The sequence below is a fragment of the Gorilla gorilla genome, chromosome 5, assembly GCF_029281585.2.
Source record: "Gorilla gorilla gorilla isolate KB3781 chromosome 5, NHGRI_mGorGor1-v2.1_pri, whole genome shotgun sequence".
NCBI lineage: Eukaryota > Metazoa > Chordata > Mammalia > Primates > Hominidae > Gorilla > Gorilla gorilla.
In genome coordinates, this window is record NC_073229.2 from 174,478,180 (window position 1) to 174,496,653 (window position 18,474).

General features: G+C 47.7%; 1 non-coding gene across 1 annotated transcript; it reads right to left on the reverse strand.

Annotated features, from left to right (window-relative positions):
• Nucleotides 1-17,130: 17,130 nt before the first annotated feature.
• Nucleotides 17,131-17,270, reverse strand: LOC115935051 (U4 spliceosomal RNA). Its single transcript, XR_004070768.2, has one exon. It is a non-coding gene; the product is annotated as a U4 spliceosomal RNA (small nuclear RNA).
• Between the last annotated feature and the right edge of the window lie 1,204 nt (nucleotides 17,271-18,474).

The window sequence follows — 18,474 nt, forward strand, 5'->3', positions numbered from 1 at the left end:
AAGCCCTGATCTCAAACAATAACTGTATGTTCCTTGGGAACCTGATGCGGATCCTTCGGTTAACATAGTGTCCAGGCCTGTGCTAGGAGCTGTGGAGGGGCCATGAGAGGAGGAGCATGGTCTCTGTCATTAGCAAACACTTTCCATCTCATAAAACAGACAACAAAAACATATATTAAGCAGCTTGAAAACAAAACCACATATACTGAAATGCAAGATTGAAAAGTACTGAGAAAAGAAAAAGTGTTCTATAACTGAAAAGAGAGAAATTAATGACTTTGGGGGTAATCAAGGAAGGTTCCTGGGAAAAGGTGGCAATTTGACTGGGTCTGAGAGCATGGCTGTGATTTAGATCAGGGGTCCGCAACCCCCAGGTGACAGACCAGTACCAGTCCATGGGCTGTTAAGAACTGGACCACACAGCAGGAGGTGGGGGCGGGGGCCAGTGAGCAGGATCACCTGAGCTCCGCCTTCTGTCAGATCAGCTGTGGCAGTAGATTCTCATAGGAGCACGAACCGTATTGTGAACTGCGAGTGCGAGGGTCTAGGTTCTGAGCTCCTTATGAGAATCTAATCAGTTTCATCCCAACCCCACCTCCACCCGCCACCTCCACCTTCCCCCACTGCCCCCCCAACTCCCAGTCCGTGGAAAAATTGTCTTCCGTGAAACCCGTCCCAGGTGCCGAAAAGGTTGGGGCCTGCTGATGTAGATGATACATTTACAAAAAGGCCCAGAGACTGTGAGTAAGGGGAGCCAGAGGCAATGAGTCCCACGCACCCGTGGGACCCGTGGGCACGGTGGGTAGAGCAGAGGGACACAAAGCTGGTGGGGGCTGTGAGTGGGGGTGTGGGGGTGGGTGGGGGTAGATCCTGGAGGGTCTCAGCAGCCAGGTGCTCAGGAACTCAGCTTCAGGAGAAAGGAGGCCACTGTAGGCTTTTGAGAAAAGGTGGCATTTGGGGAACACTGATTTGGCAGCATGGGTTTGGTGGATGGGGTGTCCACTGGGGTCAAGAGAAGCAACCAGGGGGGAAGTTCACAGAAGTCCAGGTGAGGCAAGCATGGGCTGTGGAGAAAGGCAGGGCCTCCAGAGCTGTCCAGAGTGGAAGGGAGAGGACAGAGAGGAGAACCACAAGGAAAAATTAACCAGCCTCCTCTCCCCATATCTTACCCCAATGTGGAGGGTGTAAGACAGAGGGATTGAGCTCCCAGCAGCTCTGCTAACTTCCTCCTTGGCCTTGGGTGAGTCACTCCATCTCTCTCTCTGTCTTCTTTTGTGAAGAATCAGAATATACTTGCCTTATTTCTTTCAAAAGATGCCTAAGGGAAGCAGACAAAATAAATTTTTAAACATTTTGCAAAATATAAAGCATTAGGCAAATACTTGCTATTATTCTATATAATTCCTATGCTGTAATCTAAGATCAGGCTGCCATCAGATTGCATCCAGAATTGGTTCCTTCCGGTGGGTTCTTGGTCTCACTGACTTCAAGAATGAAGCCACGGACACTGGCGGTGAGTGTTACAGTTCTTAAAGATGGTGTGTCTGGAGTTTGTTCCTTCAGATGTTCAGATATGTCCGGAGTTTCTTCCTTCTGGTGGGTTCGTGGTCTTGCTGACTTTAGGAGTGAAGCTGCAGATCTTCGCAGTGAGTGTTATAGCTCTTAAAAGTGGCGCTTCTGGAGTTGTTTGTTCCTCCCGGTGAGTTCGTGGTCTCGCTGACTTCAGGAGTGAAGCCACAGACCTTCACAGAGTGTTACAGCTCATAAAGGTAGTGCGGACCCAAAGAGTGAGCAGTAGCAAGATTTATTATGAAGAGCAAAAGAACAAACCTTCCACAGTGTGGAAGGGGACCCCAGTGGGTTGCCGCTTCTGGCTCGGTGGCCAGCTTTTATTCCTCTTTTTGGCCCCGCCCATGTTCTGCCAATTGGTCCATTTTACAGAGCGCTGATTGGTCCATTTTACAGAGTGCTGATTGGTGTGTTTACAAACCTTTAGCTAGACACAAAGCGCTGATTGGTGTGTTTTTAGAGTGCTGATTGGTGTGTTTACAATCCTTTAGCTAGACAGAAAAGTTCTCCAAGTCCCCACCCCACCCAGAAGCCCAGCTGGCTTCACCTCTCAAGATAAGCTACAGCTTTCTGCCTTCATCAGAGATGGTCTTGGAACACCATTCTTTTAAGCGTCTCTCACAGCTTTCAAATTGTCTCCTCCCTCCCAGAGTGTGGTCTTGCTTCTGCTGCTAACCTTTGTGGTTCCTTTCTCTGTGGTCTTGCTTCTGCTGCTAACCTCTGTGGTTCCTGTCTCTCTTATACTTTTGTGCTTCTACCATAGAGTTGTAAGCCAAATAGCCAGTTTCATTAGGACTGAACGTAAAGTAAGAATAAATAGGTGCTGAGCGAGACCTTAAGAAGGCTCTCCTGATGCAAAGTTATAAATGTTGGGTATTAACTTTTTGGGATCACTTTGGCTACTCATTTTACTTAATAAGAGTAAAGATGTCCTGAATGCTTGGCGCTGATTTCTGGACTCTCAGTGCATTCCAGGCCATGGAGACTGTCGGGTGAGTGATGGCTGAGCAGGAGAGATGTCGCACAGTGACACTATTGGAACTCTTACCGCGCTTGGTGGAGATTGACCACTGGGAGTCAGATGCAGTATACAGGAATTCAATTAAATAAACATTTCATTTATAATTTGTATTTCTGTCAAAGGAGTGTATAATGGAAATGATTTGTGAAATATTTGACAAAGACAAGGACGTTAATTATAGAAGCTGGTTTGCAGTAAATATAGATTATTCTATTTCATACATATTACATTTGAGGTGATGACAATACATGGCCATGGAATTGTCTCATGGAAAATGGGAGATTCGGGAGTAGAACCTGAGTGACAGAGAAGGACTGAGATCAGGGTGAAGGCATAGGAGTTATCTGCAAATCAGTGGTAGATTCATTTAAAAAAAAAAAAAAAAGCACACGAAGGGGCTGAGGCAGGAGAATAGGGCCTGGAGGCGGGGAACCTAAGGACTTCCTGGAACTAAATCAAATGGAAACACTTCAGCAATGACAGGAGTGTGACTGGCTTTGTAACGTCACTTCATCCTACCCATTTACACAGGCAGTAACATCTTCTCTGTTTACATAGGATGCATACCAAGTAAATGACTTTGTAACTTGACTTCATCCTCTTTATTTACATATGGCATACACCAAGTAACCAATGGGCAACCTCTAGAGGGTACTGAGACCCCAGAAAATTCTGTAACCAGGGCCCTTGAACCCCTTGCTCGGGCCCACTCCCACCCTGTGGAGTGTGCTTTCGTTTTCAATACATCTCTGCTTTTGTTGCTTCATTATTTCCTTGCTTTATTTGTGCATTTTGTTGAATTATTTGCTCAAAACACCAAGAACCTGGACACCTTCAACCAGTAACTGGACTACTCCATGTGGAGAGGATCAGAGGACCAAAGGTTGAGCCCCGTGCAAAGCCAGAGGTGGGAGCAGAGGGTGGAAAGCGTGAAGCACCACTCCCAACCCCTAGGAGATGCCGTCTTGTTGGAGACACTGAACACACGCATCATGAAAGATGGGAGAGTGATGCATGGCTATAAAAAGGACACACGGTAATTTGGGCTCCCCACGCTGTAAATGCTGTAGGCAGTCAGAGGGAGAGCGATGCCCTGAGTTAAAGCAGCTGCAGGAGGCTTCCTGGGAAGAGGGAGAAGCTCAGCCTGGGAAAGGTGGCCCAGGGGGTTCTGAGTTGACTTCAGTGTATTTGGGGAGCCCTTTAGCACAGAGGCAAGGGAGTAGAAATGTGGGGGGTGCTCATCCACCCAGTGAAAGGGCTCCCTCCCTGCCCCCAGCCACCAGAGACATCTCCCCGACACTGCCTCCCTTCACTCCCCTAAATTCTTCCTCCAGGTCCTGTGCACAGATCTTGCCTCTGAATCCTGGCCTGGGCTGCCCTTCCCTGCCTGGATGGTCTTTCCCTTCCTCTCCTGCAGTGATACTTTCTGGAAACCTGGCGGGGCCTCCCTAGTTGACCTCTCCTTCTGTGCAACTCTAGTAACATTGTTTTCTTTGCCATGTGTTTGGAACTTTAGATATAATTCTTTATATTGTTCATTATTTATGTGTTTGGCCTGTTCCTCAATTAAATTGTGTATCATCTGCTTTCAAAGATTGTTCTCAGGCTCAGGGGCAATGTCTATAAGGCACCAGCACAGGTAGGCGCTTGGTAAGAGCTGGCTGTTATCCATGATATTGTGATGCCCCTTGAGACCAGCAGCCATGTGTGATGCCCTCTGCACCCCTAGCTAGTGGCAGGCACATGGTAAGTGCCAGTGAATGGCAGGAGAATCTCCCCCCAGTCAACTGGCCGCTTCTGCATCTCTCTCTGCCGGGGATAGCAATTTTGTTTAACAGCAGGGACTTAAGAGCTCATTTCTGGGAAGTCTTGAGAAGATATTTACCCATTTAATTTTTTTTAAGAAATGGCTGGAGAAAAGCCAGCTCCCTTCTTCTTTCGTGATGAAGGACAAGTTGCTTTTGTTAAATATAACATCTTAAAATGTTTCAAATGGACATGAATGCTAATGACAAGACTCAACCTCAGCAAACTGCTGACAAATGGGGACTTACTGGCTCAGGAAGAGAACACACACAGAGAGTTTTAAATCCCTGGCTGTCCCTGGGTGCTTGATCCATTAATGGAGTGGGTAATGCCCTTAGTGCCCTGTGCTAGTTGGGGATTTTGCCTCATATTTTAGAGCACCTGCAGAAGGGGAGAGGGGAGGGGGAGGAGGGGGAGGAGGAAGAGGAGGAGGGGGAGGAGGAGGGGGAGGAGGAGGAAGAGGAAAAGGAGGAGGGGGAGGTGGAGGAGGAGGGGGAGGTGGAGGAGGAGGAGGAGGAACAGGAGAAGGAGGAACAGGGAAAAGGAGGGAGAACAGGAGGAGGAGAGGGAGGAGGAGGAGGAGAAAGGGAGGAGGAAGAGGGAAGGAGGAGGAAAGGAGAATGACCTGGTTTTCTTTTTGCAAGTGACAGGTATGAAGCCCAGCCTGGATGATTTCCATGATATTATATTTTGAAACAGCCATTTTTAGAGTTTGAAGTGGCTTCAAGTCAGATCAGCCCCGTTGTCTCTGATGCTGGCAGGAAGAGGAGGTGGAAGTGTTTGTGTCCCTGGAGAGGGTTCAGGTTTCCTCTTAGCTGCAGCAGTCATGGTCTGGACTGCTGTAGCATTTGCTGGGAGAGGGATGGAGATGCAGCTATTGGAATTCCTGGGCCACATCTCTTTTGCACACTGACCTTCAGACTTTTGCTATTTTTTTTAAGTTGGTATCTTCAGAATCAGAACAAAAAGCCTGCTTATTGATACTTATGAGTATTTCACATTTCACATTCCTATAGAGAATGTCTAAGGAGTGGTAAAGGGAAGACATGCTTCTTAGTTTCTTGTCTACCTCCTCCAAGAAACCTGGGTGCATTTCCATGTCATGGAGATCAAGCCCAAAAGGAACTCAGATAGGTGGCCTGTCTTTAGGACATGCTGCTGGTCCCTCTGGTCAGCAGTGCCTTTCCAGGTGACCACCTGGACACTTCCTCTGCACCAGACAGGCCTGGCCTCATCATGTGGTCACCTTCAGCTTCCTTCCAAGGAAACAGCTGCAGGGCCCTCCAAGAAACCCCACTGCACCCTCAATCCCCCCTCATCCCTGAGATGACGACGTGGGGAGGATGCCTGCCTCTGGGGCATCCAGTCTGTGCCGCCGACTTGAGATATGGCTGGGAATTGAAGCCTCACCGAAGTGGGGCAAAGTGATTAAAACCAGAACCTCTCCCTCTGGAATCTGCGTTGGAGAAATGGGGTCATCACTAATGCTGGATTGCCTGAAAAGACCTACAGATTGCACAGGAGGTCCAGGAGGGGGCTGAAGCAAGTGGTGAGGCTGAGAGAGACACACTAGGTGGGCAAGGGAGGGACTCTTTGCTGGCGCCAGGGGCACAAGGGGAGGACATGAAGGGCTGGCTCCATAAGAGGGATTCCTACGCTCCGGCCGTCTGGTCACTAGAGTGGCCTCGAATCAGAAACTCCTGCCACCTCCTGCACCCTGTGGGTTCTGCACTACGTGAGGCCAACGCCCAGTGGCTGCTGCTCATCCCTGGGTCCAGGAGCCTGATGGTCCAGCTTTTCCCAATTTCCATGAGGTCCAGACGAGGGTCCTGTTTTCCTCACTCCCACACATATCCTTAAGGTAAAGTTCTGAGGCTGGGCACAGTGGCTTATGCCTGTAATCCTAGCACTTTAGAAGGCCAAGGTGGGAGGATCACTTGAGCTCAAGAGTTTGAGACCAGCCTGGGCAACATAGCAAGACCCCATCTCTACTGAAACACAAACAAACAAATAATCTGGGCATGGTGGTGTGCGCCTATAGGTCCCAGCTACTTGGGAGACTGAGGTGGGAGGATTGTTTGAGCCCGGGAGATGGAGGCTGTAGTGTGCTGTGATCACATTACTGGAAAAAAAAAAAGAGGAAGTCCTTGTTCCTTGAATGCAGAGTGAGTCTGAATCCTGACTCCTGGTGGGGCAGTCTGTCATCTCACCTCTACACCAAAATATTCCCATTTACTGTGATTTTTTTGTTTGTTTTAGGAGAAGATATCAAGACTCTGTGGGACAGGGCTGGGCATGGTAGCTCATGCCTTTAATCCCAGCGTTTTGGGAGGCTGAGGTGGGCAGATCACTTGAGGTCAGGAGCCGAGATCGCGCCACTGCACTCCAAGCCTGGGTGACAGAGCGAGACTCCGTCTTAAAAAAAAAAAAAAAGACTCTGTGGGATGAATAATGCATTAAAGTTACACTGAGACTTGAAAGATATTTCACTTTAAAGAGCTCAGGCTTCCACCTGCAGAGCTCAGGCCAGACAGCCACCTTAGCTTCTCAGGTTGAAACCAAGTAACTAAGAGCTGTGCAGGAACCCCGGGGGGCCAGGGGCTAAAACCAGCAAGGCTGAGGGGTCCTGGAGGAGAAAAATGAGGAGGGAGCCAAGGAGAAAAGGGACTCCTCAATGCCCAGCCCAAGGTGCGTTCTGAATGGATTTGCAGGTGACCTGATCTTTGTTGATCTATTAATTCATTTATTCATCATTCAACAAGGATTACGGAGCCCCTGTGATGTGCTGGCAACATTTCTAATTCTTATTGTTTATTGCATAAATAATAAGGTATTTAGGTGATGCTAATGCCCAGAAGAAGAGTCAAATGTTGATGACGGTGAGGGAGAATATGTGTATATGTTTGCAATTTTAGGTAGCTGGCATTTGAACAATGGCCTGGTTATAAATAGAAACTCAGATGATTTCATAAGAGAATTGCGGGAAGTTGCTCCTGAGACTTGTCTCTTTTTCTCCTTTTTTGCTTTAAAAATCAGGGCGCTGACTGGGGGAGTGTTAGCCTTTAGAGTATCCAATCAGGGAACAAAATGCAGAAGAAAGGGGGTGCCCAGAGAGCTCTCACTATTTTGAAGTAACCACCCATCCATGCCCAGTGTCTCAGCACCTTGGCAATTCAGACGGACCACGCCTGCCTTTCAGGTCTGGATTCAGAAGCAAATCCCAGAAGATCTCCCTGACTCCATTGGGATCTGCCCTCTCCACCCTCACAGGTGATCTGGACAAATTTGTGACATGTTGCTGAGGCCTAGTGTTGGCCATTTTCCCCACAAGGTGTCCTGGGATTTACCCGGGACATGTGGCAGGCATGAGGCAGCTGGTGGGGGCTCCCGCTGAGCGGGCACTTGGGGCCCTTCAGAGTCCCTGGGCTCAGGCTCACGAACACCAGTGAAACTGACTCAGGCTGCCCACACTAGTTCTGGGAAACCAAACCATTGGCTGTTCAAGTTGCTTTTGGAATAAAACCACTAAGAAAGAAATGACCCCATAGCTTAGGTCAATTAAAGATTTGAATGTCACAGATGTTTGATTTTTAAAAACTCTTCTGACTTGACCCATGATTACTTTTATATTTCCTGATGTGGGCCACCTCCCTTGATAGGGGTGTGGAGCAGAGTTGGCTTATGTCAGGGGACATTCAGGCATCATTCATTGTTGAATGGTCCATCACTGCCTGGCAGAGGGAGGGGAGAACAGTTGCCCCAGGGGGTGGGGGGTCTTCACCATGACAGGCCCCTCCTCAGTGACCTCATGTTCCGTAGACTGTTGCTGCAGTTGGGAAACTTGATCCCTAGAAACTTCACTTTTTTGGGCTGGAAAAAAGTGGCTTGTGTGTCAGCTGCCGCTGCTTCCATGTGGTACTACCACCTGGTGCTCCAGAGTACTACCACCTGGTGCTCGATGGTGTCTCCCTTTTGGGGACCCTCCCGAAGTCTCTGGCTACTGAATTCAAATCTTCTCGCTACAGAATGCAGGAGTTTACAAATATTCCCAGCAAACATCTTCCCTGTCACCTCTGGTGGGAGATGATGCAATGAGCAGAAAACAGCAGGGTCTGGCAGTGACCATCTGAGTGTTGATACTTTTTTTTTTTTTGAGATGGTGTCTCACTCTGTTGCCAGGCTGGAGTGCAGTGGTGCAATCTCGGCTCACTGCAGCCTCTGTCTTCCGGGTTCAAGTGATTCTCCTGCCTCAGCTTCCAGAGTAGCTGGGATTACAGGCGCTTGCCACCACGCCCAGCTAATTTTTATATTTTTAGTAGAGACAGGGTTTCACCAGGTTGGCCAGGAAGATCTCGATCTCTTGACCGCGTGATCCACCTGCCTCGGCCTTCCAAAGTGCTGGGATACAGGTGTGAGCCACCACGCCCAGCCGTGTGTTGATACTTCTGAGCTCTCAGGGCAGGGGCCGCTCTGGTGTCAGCTGGCACCTCGGTGTGGCAGTCTGGACTCTGCCTTAGGGCTAGACATGAGGGACTGGAGGCAAGTGTGGTTGGTGCTCTTGGTAGTTTGCTGACTACAGATACCTGACAAAACTGAGCATGTAGCGAAGAATGTGACACACCTGGTGGCCTCCCCAGTGGAATACTATTTCTGCATCTCAGCTCCAGAGCGCAACTGAGCTCTGGTCCTCTACTTTTCTTTCCATCTACCTCTAGGCTTAGGAAAGCACACGAGCTAGAATCAGCGGTTGGGGAGCCAATTGTTGGGCTCACCTCCACAGCTCACAGGGCTCTGTGGCCTAGTGGCAGGACTTTCTAATGCTTACGCACATAGACACTGCAGGAGGTGCCCATTCGATGATCTCCTAGCTGTGGGTAAGTTACTTCAGTTCTCTGTGCCTCGGTTTTCTCCTGGGGACGATAATATTGCCTATTTCATAGGATTGTCATGCAGGCTGAATTGCTCAAACATGAGAATTTTCAGACAGTGCCTGACACAAAGCAAGCATTTAATATGGAAAATAGCTTAAAAACACTGGAGGCACTTGAGGTCAGGAGTTCGAGACCAGCCTGGCCAACATGGCAATACGCCATCTCTACTAAAAATACAAAAATTAGCTGGGCATGGTGGTGCATGCCTGTAGTCCCAGCTACTCCAGAGGCTGAGGCATGAGAATCGCTTGAACCCAGGAAGCAGAGGTTGCAGTGAGCCGAGATCGTGCTACTGCACTCCAGACTGGGCAACAGAGTGAGACTCCATCGCAAACAAACAAACAAACAAACAAAACACTGGAGGCAAATGAGTAGGAACTTTTCTGTAGGACTGTTTGGACTATAAAAATTCAGGTCTAGTTCTTTTCAAATATTCTGATTTTCTACTACGAACCAAACGGTATCTGAGACAGGTCTCAATCAATTTAGAAAGTTTACCTTGCCAAGGTTAAGAGCATGCGCCTGGGAGGCAGGTCTGTGCCTTCTTCAAAGATGATTCTGAAGGCTTCAATATTTAAAGGGGAAAGGGTGGACACTGGGGAAAGGGGAAGGCATTTTTTAAAGGTATGGGTAGATAAGAGAAAAATGATTGCATTCTTTTGAGTCCTTGATCATCTTTTCACCAAATACACAGTTTACAGGTGAGAGGGGGTTAGAGGAAAAGTCACTTATGCCTTAATCTAGTTCCTTGAATCTGTATGTTTGCATCAGAGAAAGCAATCAGATATGCATTTGTCTCAGGTGAGCAGAGGGAGGGCTTTGAGTTCTGTCCTTTGTCCCGCACCTGTGAAGATAAGCTATCAATTTACATTGTTAGGGTGAAATTCAACAGAATTGTTTTAGGATAAAGATCTTGGGGCCCATAAGGAATTTCCTGGTGGGCAAGTGGTGAGGGACATAGGTAGCTTTAAAAAAAAAAATCTTTGTAGCTATCTTATTTAGGAATAAAATGGGAGGGAGGTTTGCCTGATGCAGTTTCCAGCTTGACTTTTCCCTTGGGCTTAGTGATTTTGGGGTCCTGAGATTTATTTTCCTTTCACACTACTCACTAGAAGCAAGAGCAACATCTCTTCGACAGATTGGTTGTGCTTTGACTGTTATTGTCATCCAGAGACCACCGCCTGCAAAAGCTGATTACATATGACCTGAAAAGTGATTTGCTGTGCTCATTGAGGAAAGGGTTCCCAGGACTGAGTTTCTGGGTGTCTCTCTCTAGGACAAGTGGCATTAGCAAGACCCCTGCAAGTGGCCACTGCTCCCTGTCCACCTGGCACATGCTCGTCACACAGTAGGTCCAGCAAGGACATCACCAAATGTCTGTTGAGTAAAGGGGGAGAAGGGGCGGGCCTATTTTGAACTTGGATGGAGTTTCGATTTCTTCAAGACCTTTCTATGCATGTGAGGTCCTTGCTAGTGTCTTTCTGGAGGCCATGCCTTCTTAAAACAGAGCCTTCCTTGCACTTCATAAGAGATAGTGACATGGATAGACAAAATCTACTGTTTAATAAATTTAGTGCATCAATCAAATCAGACTCAAAATACAGCCTTCAATCTAAATGACCCTGCCTATAGTTGAGGAAGTGAGGTACATGGTTTAGTTACAGCAGCAGACGAGGCTGAATGTAGCTGTGTGTCCAGGCAGTGGGCCAGGCCACACACTAAAAGGAACTCACTGTATCCATCAACTGAGCCCAAGTCCAGATATAGTTTCAGCCTGGTCAGCAGTGGCTTCCCCGTGTCCTCTCAGCTAATCCTGGCACGGAGCATGTGGAGCTTGGAAGGCTTACGCAAGATAAAATGCACTCTGGAGCCGTGGTGTATTTTATCACTGCCCGTGCACTCGTTGGGATACCTTGCAAAGGTGCTGATTTTCTAGGACTGGGAACCACATGGGGGGCCTCTTCCTGGAGTGCAAAGATGGCATAGATACAAAATTAAAAACAACTTATGTTCTGAGAATTAGTGTCTGGAGAAAATGCAAGCTATTGTGCTACTTACTGTGACTAAAGTCAGTAAGGATGTAAAAAGGAGCCAACCAACTTCAGAATTAACAGCACATGTTTTACAAAATTTCAGAGCTCTTCAATTTAGTTCATTTTTTGCAGATGAGGAAACTGAGGCGCTATGGGAATTAAGTGAGTCTAACAGGGTCACACAATTTGTAGTAAAGCCTTGATTAGAACCCAGATCTTCTCATCTCACATTTTGATGCTAAAAAACAAAAACAAAAAACAAAAAGAACGCAGATTTTTCTAACTTCAGTTCAATTCCTGGACTGAAACTACTTTTTCTTTTCTTTTTTTTTTTTTTTTTTGGTTTCAAGTGTTACTAATGATACATTGTTTCCAAGATATTTATTCAGGTTTGTTATTTTGAAGTGACAGCCAATTGGAACTTTTTTCCCAAGGATTTTTTTTTCAGGGAAAAAAAAGATATATCACCACCATTGATAAACTATCACCTTCTGAGTTAGCCTTGATTCCTCCTCCTCCCCCTCCTCATCAACATCTAATCTGTCAGGAGGTTCTGTTCTATTGTTGAAATGCATTTTAAATCCATCTCCCACTGTAAAACTTCTGTTACAAGCCATTTCTTGCCTCGACTATTGCAAAAGCCCTCCCATCCATTCTCCATACATGGAGACTCCATCCATGGCTCACAGGGAGTTGCCAAAAGAAAAATCACTTTTTGGGTAAATGTTAAGATAGTTGTCTTTCTTTTTCTGTGTTCTGTTTTGTATCCTTAAGAAGGATTCAAACCCATCTCTCTATATATACTACATGTCCCAAATAATACAATGTTGCCCTGATGATAAAAGTGTATGCTCACCCAATAGCTTGTGCTGCCTATATTTGCCTCAGCTTTCTCAGCCCCTCCCATGCAGGGGGACTTCATGACTGACAATGTTTAAGATTTTTCCTGAATGCATGGCTTCAGAGTGCCCCTTGGTTAAGCAAGGACACTGAAGATTTCATGCCACCTGGCCATCAACATGAGATATCCTGGATTTATTAGGTCCTTTCAAAACTTTTTCTCTCCATCGCAAGCCCTTAGGATTCATTCCTATCATTTTTAAGTATGGAGGTTAATTTTTCTTTAAATGTAGCTGCCCTAGAAACTCTCTTTTTCCTGTGAAGCCCAAATAAGCTCCTGAAGCTAGCTCTGGACCCCCGATGGCAATGTTGTCAGAACGGGGGAGCTTTCTTTTTATACTTTGAACCAAGGGAGTCTGCTGAGGTGACACAGGCCATTGGAAACACAGGCTATTCTGTGAAGGCTCCTTGATCACGTCATGCCCTGTGGGTGGACACCCTCCTTTGTATGACCTGCCCTGGACAAGACTGAGAGGTAGAAGACACTTGCCTTTCCATTTCTCCCCAAGGTTCCCTCCGTTCAGGGCCATCCACAGCTCTTTCTCTAGCTCCATCTCTCTCTGAAGCTGGCAGGCAGGGACAGCCTCTCTTCATGTGTTCCAAGTTTCCTTGTGTTACAATCTGGACTTCAGTGTTAATCCATTACTTCATTAAACACCCACTCATTGGGACACCTCTGGGCTGGGCTTAGACCCTGGAGATAAGAAGATGAAGGGCATGGAGGTTCAGGCCATTTCGGAACTTCCAGGTCCCTCAGGGAGGGCAGAGAAGCGGACAGGCAAGCCCAGGAACCCGTGAAGGCTGCCGTCCTGCTGTCAGTTATGTGTGTTATGCAACCAAGACTCATAGACTTTCATCCCAGCAAAGCCAGCTGGGAAAGGAAAAGGGACAGTTGTGAGCTCCGAGAGTCAGCTTCCTTGAATTGTTCTTTGAGTTAAAATCAAAGCTGGCAATTAAGACTCTCCTACTACCAAGCTGTGGAACAAACTGTCCCAGGAGGCCCGACTTTCCCCTCTCCTCACCCTGCAAGCAGCAGCAGCTGGTGTCACCAGGGGGCAATGAGCGATTCCTCTCCCGAATTTCCTTAGTCACCCTGTGCTGGGTTTTTCTCTTGCACCTGCTGTGTCCTTGACTAAAATCCAGATGTAGTCACAAGGACAGAAATTCGGGCAGGCCCTTGGCATGGCCCGGGCACAGCCAACTTCAGTCAGAGGAGACCCTGGCAGAGGCCCCCATTTGCGGTCTCCATGTTCACCATCCTCTCCCCATGACTGAGTGACGCCTGATGAGGGAGGTGGCCAGAGTTATCCTTAGGTTTATTAAAATATACTTCATACTTTGCTGATTTTTCTCTTGTTTTCTTCATTGGAATTTAAAAATTCGAAAAATAGAAGCCATTTGTTCTCTCTTTATTCTGAAAGAAAACTATTGATAAAGAGCTTACGTTCCTTCCAGACATTTCTATTGCTCTCGCCTCACCCGGTGATTCTACTGAAGATAAAAATCTCATTGCTGGAAGCAGATGCACTCTGGGGCTGGAAATGCCTCGCTTTCTCTATTTCAGGTCATTGTGTAATGCAGATAGACCCAGGGGCTGCTTAGGGCTGGAGTGTATGTTTATCTTCCTTGGAGTGTTTCAGGAGGATTAGAAGACACCCGGTGCCCAGGAAGAAACCAGAGTGCGGAGGCGGCAGGGCAGGGACTTCAGGGGCTGCATGTGCCCCACGTGCCCCCCGCCCTGTTTCTTGACTGTTCTGACAATCAGTTTCTTCACCTGCTAAATGGGGGGGCAATTCAAGTGCCTGCCTCACAAGTGATTTGGATTACACGTGTGCAGCACAAAGCCCAGGATCTGGCACTGTAAATCTCTTTGGAAATGTCAGCTACACTAGTTATTATACAACTTATTGACTGACCTCAAATGTGAACAAAACATAAAGTAGAGACAAAGAAATGCCAAGACCATGGTGGGGCGTGGTGGATCACACTTGTAATTCTAGCATTTTGGGACGCCAAGGCGGGTGGATCACTGGAGGTCAGGAGTTCGAGATCAGCCTGGCCAACATGGCGAAACCCCGTCTCTATTAAAAATACAAAAATTAGCTGGGTGTGGTGGCGCACGCCTGTAGTCCCAGCTATTTGGGAGGCTGAGGCAGGAGAATTGTTTGAACCTGGGAGGCAGAGGTTGCAGTGAGCCCAGATAGCACCACTGCACTTCAGCCTGGGCAACAGAGTAAGACTCCATCTCAAAAAAAAAAATAAAAGTCAAAGAAATGCTAAGACCATATGTAATGCTTCTTTGATCGCCTCGAAGCCTAAAAAGAGCAACAATCACAGCGCAGTGGGGCAGACGACCTCCCCAGGCTTCTGTGACCAAAGCCTCTCCACAGCCAAATGAGCCTTTCCCTCCCAGGAGTTCTGTGTCTGCCTGGTTATTGGCATCTCCCATCTTGGGTAAGATCACTCAGCTGGATCATCTCCAAAGCCCAGCTGCTCCCCTGTGGTCTCCTGGCAGCAGCTTCTGCAGACGCAGAACTGCACTGTGTGACCCAAGAGGAATGCACTCACCACCACAGTCAACCTTGAGTGAATGAGTGAGTGAGAGCCAGAGTGGATGGATCCCCAAAGTCCACTATACTTGGGAGGAAGGGTGGAAGGGAAGTGAAAGAGAAAAGACTACATATTGGGCACAGTGTATACTACTCAGGGGACGGGTGCACTGAAACCGAAGTCACCACTAAAGAACTTGTCCACGCAACCAAAAACCACCTGTACCCCCAAAATTATTGAAATAAAAAAGAGTAGATGGATCTTCTCTGCATCTTGGGGCCCTCTGAATGTAAAGCCTGAACAAAGCTACTCCTGGTGTTCTTAGCAGTATGTGAGTCAGGTTCCTATAGTAAAGCGATGTATACCATATAACTGAGAAAACAAAAAACACGCCAGAAGCAGACTGAGGACAGGCCCAGCAGCTGGTGGGGGAGTGGAGCAGAATGAGAAGGGAGCTTGGGGAGAAAAAAGAGGTGTGGGCAGGCCAGGAGGCCTCCCCAGAGCCGTCAGACCCCCTAACCCCCGACTGTGGGCCCAGCTTCCCTTGGGGCCACATGGCTGCTGAGGGCCTGTTTCCTGTGCTGGGAGGACAGCTGGGTGATGGCCAACCTCAGGTATTCCCAGGAGAATTCACTCCATTTCATTCATCAGCTTCTCTCTGAGGTTGCAAAAATGGAAACACCCTGACCTGCTCAGCCTCTCTTCCCTGGCATCCTCTTTGCTAAGTTATTTCTTTGCACATTTGAAGAGTCCAGAGGAACACAAAGCCACAGCCCCCATTTCTCTTTCCTCCCTGCTGCCTGCTGCAGGCTGGAGGCATCTGGGTGGGAGGGCACACTGGCAGCTCAGCAGGAAGGCAGGGCAAAGAGCCATGTGGGTGCTGGTGTTCTGTGACTCCTTCTAATCTCAAACATGTAGTTACCTTTCCCCATTTGCTCCCTGTGACCTCCAGGTCACATTGCTTCCAAGTGACCTGGAGCCCTTCCAGGTGCCAGGAACAAAAAAGGCCAACAAAGTGGAAAAGCATTTCCTGCTCTCAGAGAGTTTCTATCCTGGAGAGAGAGACCGACAATAAATATTTACTGTCAAATGGCAATGAGTGTTACAAGCAAAATGGAAGCTGGGAAAGAGGTAAAACATCTGGAAGGGTTTCAGGTTGCAGTTTTAAATAGTAATCAGGTGCTATTGGGCAGGGACTTGAAGAAGGGAAGGGAGTGAGCCTGCAGATATAGGGGCAGAGAGATGTCAACCTACAGTCACAGGAGACAGCAAGTGCAAAGGCCCTGAGGTAGGAGGGGGCCCAGCCTTTTCAGGAAAAAGCCAAGAAGGCCCAGGTGTCTGGAGCAGAAGAAGTGAGGACACATGAGGAGAGGATGAGGTTCCAAAGGTGAACTGGAGATGAAATAATGCAGGAACTTGTAGGATTTTGGCTTTTACGATGGGTAAGACGGAAAGCCAGCCAACTGTTTTGAGAGTGTCATCATCTAAATGATGTTTAAAAGAATCGCACTGGCTGGTGTCCTGAGAATAGAACAGGAGGGGCAATAACAGAAGAACAGAGAAGAGTTCGGAGGCTAGTGCCCGAGGATGCTGGCTTGGACCAAGGATGGTGCAGGGGAGGTGGTGAGAAGTGGGTTAGCAGATGTGATTTTAAGAAAGCTGAAAGAGAGAGGGAGAAACTATTTTTCTGGGATGGTGAAAACCACAGAAAGAGCAGGTTTGGGAAAAAACAACAACAACAGGACTTCAGTGTTGAGCAGACCCTGCCTAAATAAGTCTGGAATTTGGGGCAGGAACAAAGAATGGCCATTGTTTAATGGCAGTTAAAGCCATTGGCCATATAATTACTTGCTCCCAATTTAAAATGTGACTAGAGGCCTGGTGTGGTGACTCACCCCTGTAATCCCAGCACTTTGGGAAGCCGAGGCGGGAGGATCGCTTGAGGCCAGGAGCTTGAGATCAGACTGGACAACTTAATGAGACCATGTTCTACCAAAAAAAAAAAAAAATTAAAAATTAGGTGGGCGTGGTGGTGCATGCCTGTAGTCCCAGCTATTCAGGAGGTTGAGTCAGGAGGATCACTTGAGCTCAAGAGTTCAAAGCTGCAGTGAGCTATGAGTGCACCACTGTACTCCAGCCTGGGCAACAGAGTGAGACCGTCTCTAAAAAATAAAAAATAAAATGGCAGAAAGAAAGTACTGGAGAAAAAATTCACAGAACCTGAGATCTGGGGGAGACCCCTCTCTTAGGCCTGTCTTTTTCCCCTTTCTGTTTTAAAAACCTTTTATCCATTTTTCTTTTTTATTCCAACAAACTTCAGTCTCCATAGAGACTGTCAAAAATTGCCAATGCTGACTATATTTCAAGTCATCACGGCTGGGTATTGGGAAAAGTTTTAATTAGCAATAATCGCCCCTCGGATAAACCTCATTGGCTCCGATACTGTCACTGTGCAAAGCTTACCCATTTTTCTATGCCTGTTTTCCTCACTATAGCTTTTTGGAAATTTCTCTTTTGCTCCACTAGGAATTGGAGAGAAGAGGATTCGATGACAATCAGAGTCAGCATGAGTGTGGGTGCTGCCTGCTGCGTTTCTTTGGGACCCGGTGGGAGGTAATTGAATCCTGGGGGTGGGTCTTTCCTGTGCTATTCTCGTGATAGTGAATAAGTCTCATGAGATCTGATGGTTTTATAAAGAGGAGTTTCCCTGCATAAGCTCTCTCTCTGTCTTGCTTACTGCCATGCAAGATGTGACTTTGCTCTTCATTCACTTTCTGCCATGATTGTGAGGGCTCCCCAGCCATGTAGAACTGTGAGTCCATTCAACTTCTTTTCTTTGTAAATTATCCAGTCTCATGTATGTCTTTATTAGCAGCTTGAGAGTAGACTAATAGAGAGGGTTTGAAACGGACAGCAGGAAAGCAAGGAGGAAGCTTTCTGCTGTGTTCCTCTTGACTTCCCCTCTGTGGGTTTTGGCCATGGAGAAGATATTTTGGATAAGTTAAGGGCTACTTAAAAGTAGTTGATCTTGCCCTCTGACTAATTTAGGGGCCTGGAGAGGCTGATATCCAAGCCACTGCCACACCAGGCAAAGGGATGTCACAGATAAGTCAGTCAGAACCCCAGTAGTCAGATGCAGGCTCTCAGGAATCATTTTACCAGGATGCCTGAGGTCCTGACGTGGCTTGTGCAGGGCCCAAAAGTAGCTGGGACTCAGGCTGAGGGCCCTGCCAGAGGAATGCTCTATTTCTGGGCAGCATAAAGCCTGTGCCAAGGGACCACAAACTAGGCTAAGTGGGAGTTTTGCCAGGCCTCTGGTAGGTCTACCGCACTGAGTAAGTGAAAATCTTCAGCCCTGAAGCCCCACCGGCCAGAGAGGCCCAGGATCAAAGGGAGAGGCAGAGGAGGAGGACACTGCCTGAGAGACCTAGCATTTTTATCAGAGACTGAACCCTGCCCTGGAGGGCCTGGCTCAGTGCTTCTCAAAGTTCCAGGTGCATGAAGGCCACCCGGAGATCTTACAAAATGCAGATTTGGATTCAGTAGGTCTACAGTGGGGCCTGAGACTGGCCAGCCCCCAGCTGAGGCTGGTGCCACTGGGCTCAGGCCGCACTTTGAATAGCAAGATTCTTTGTTATTGGATCAAATCGCCGTTGAACTGGAC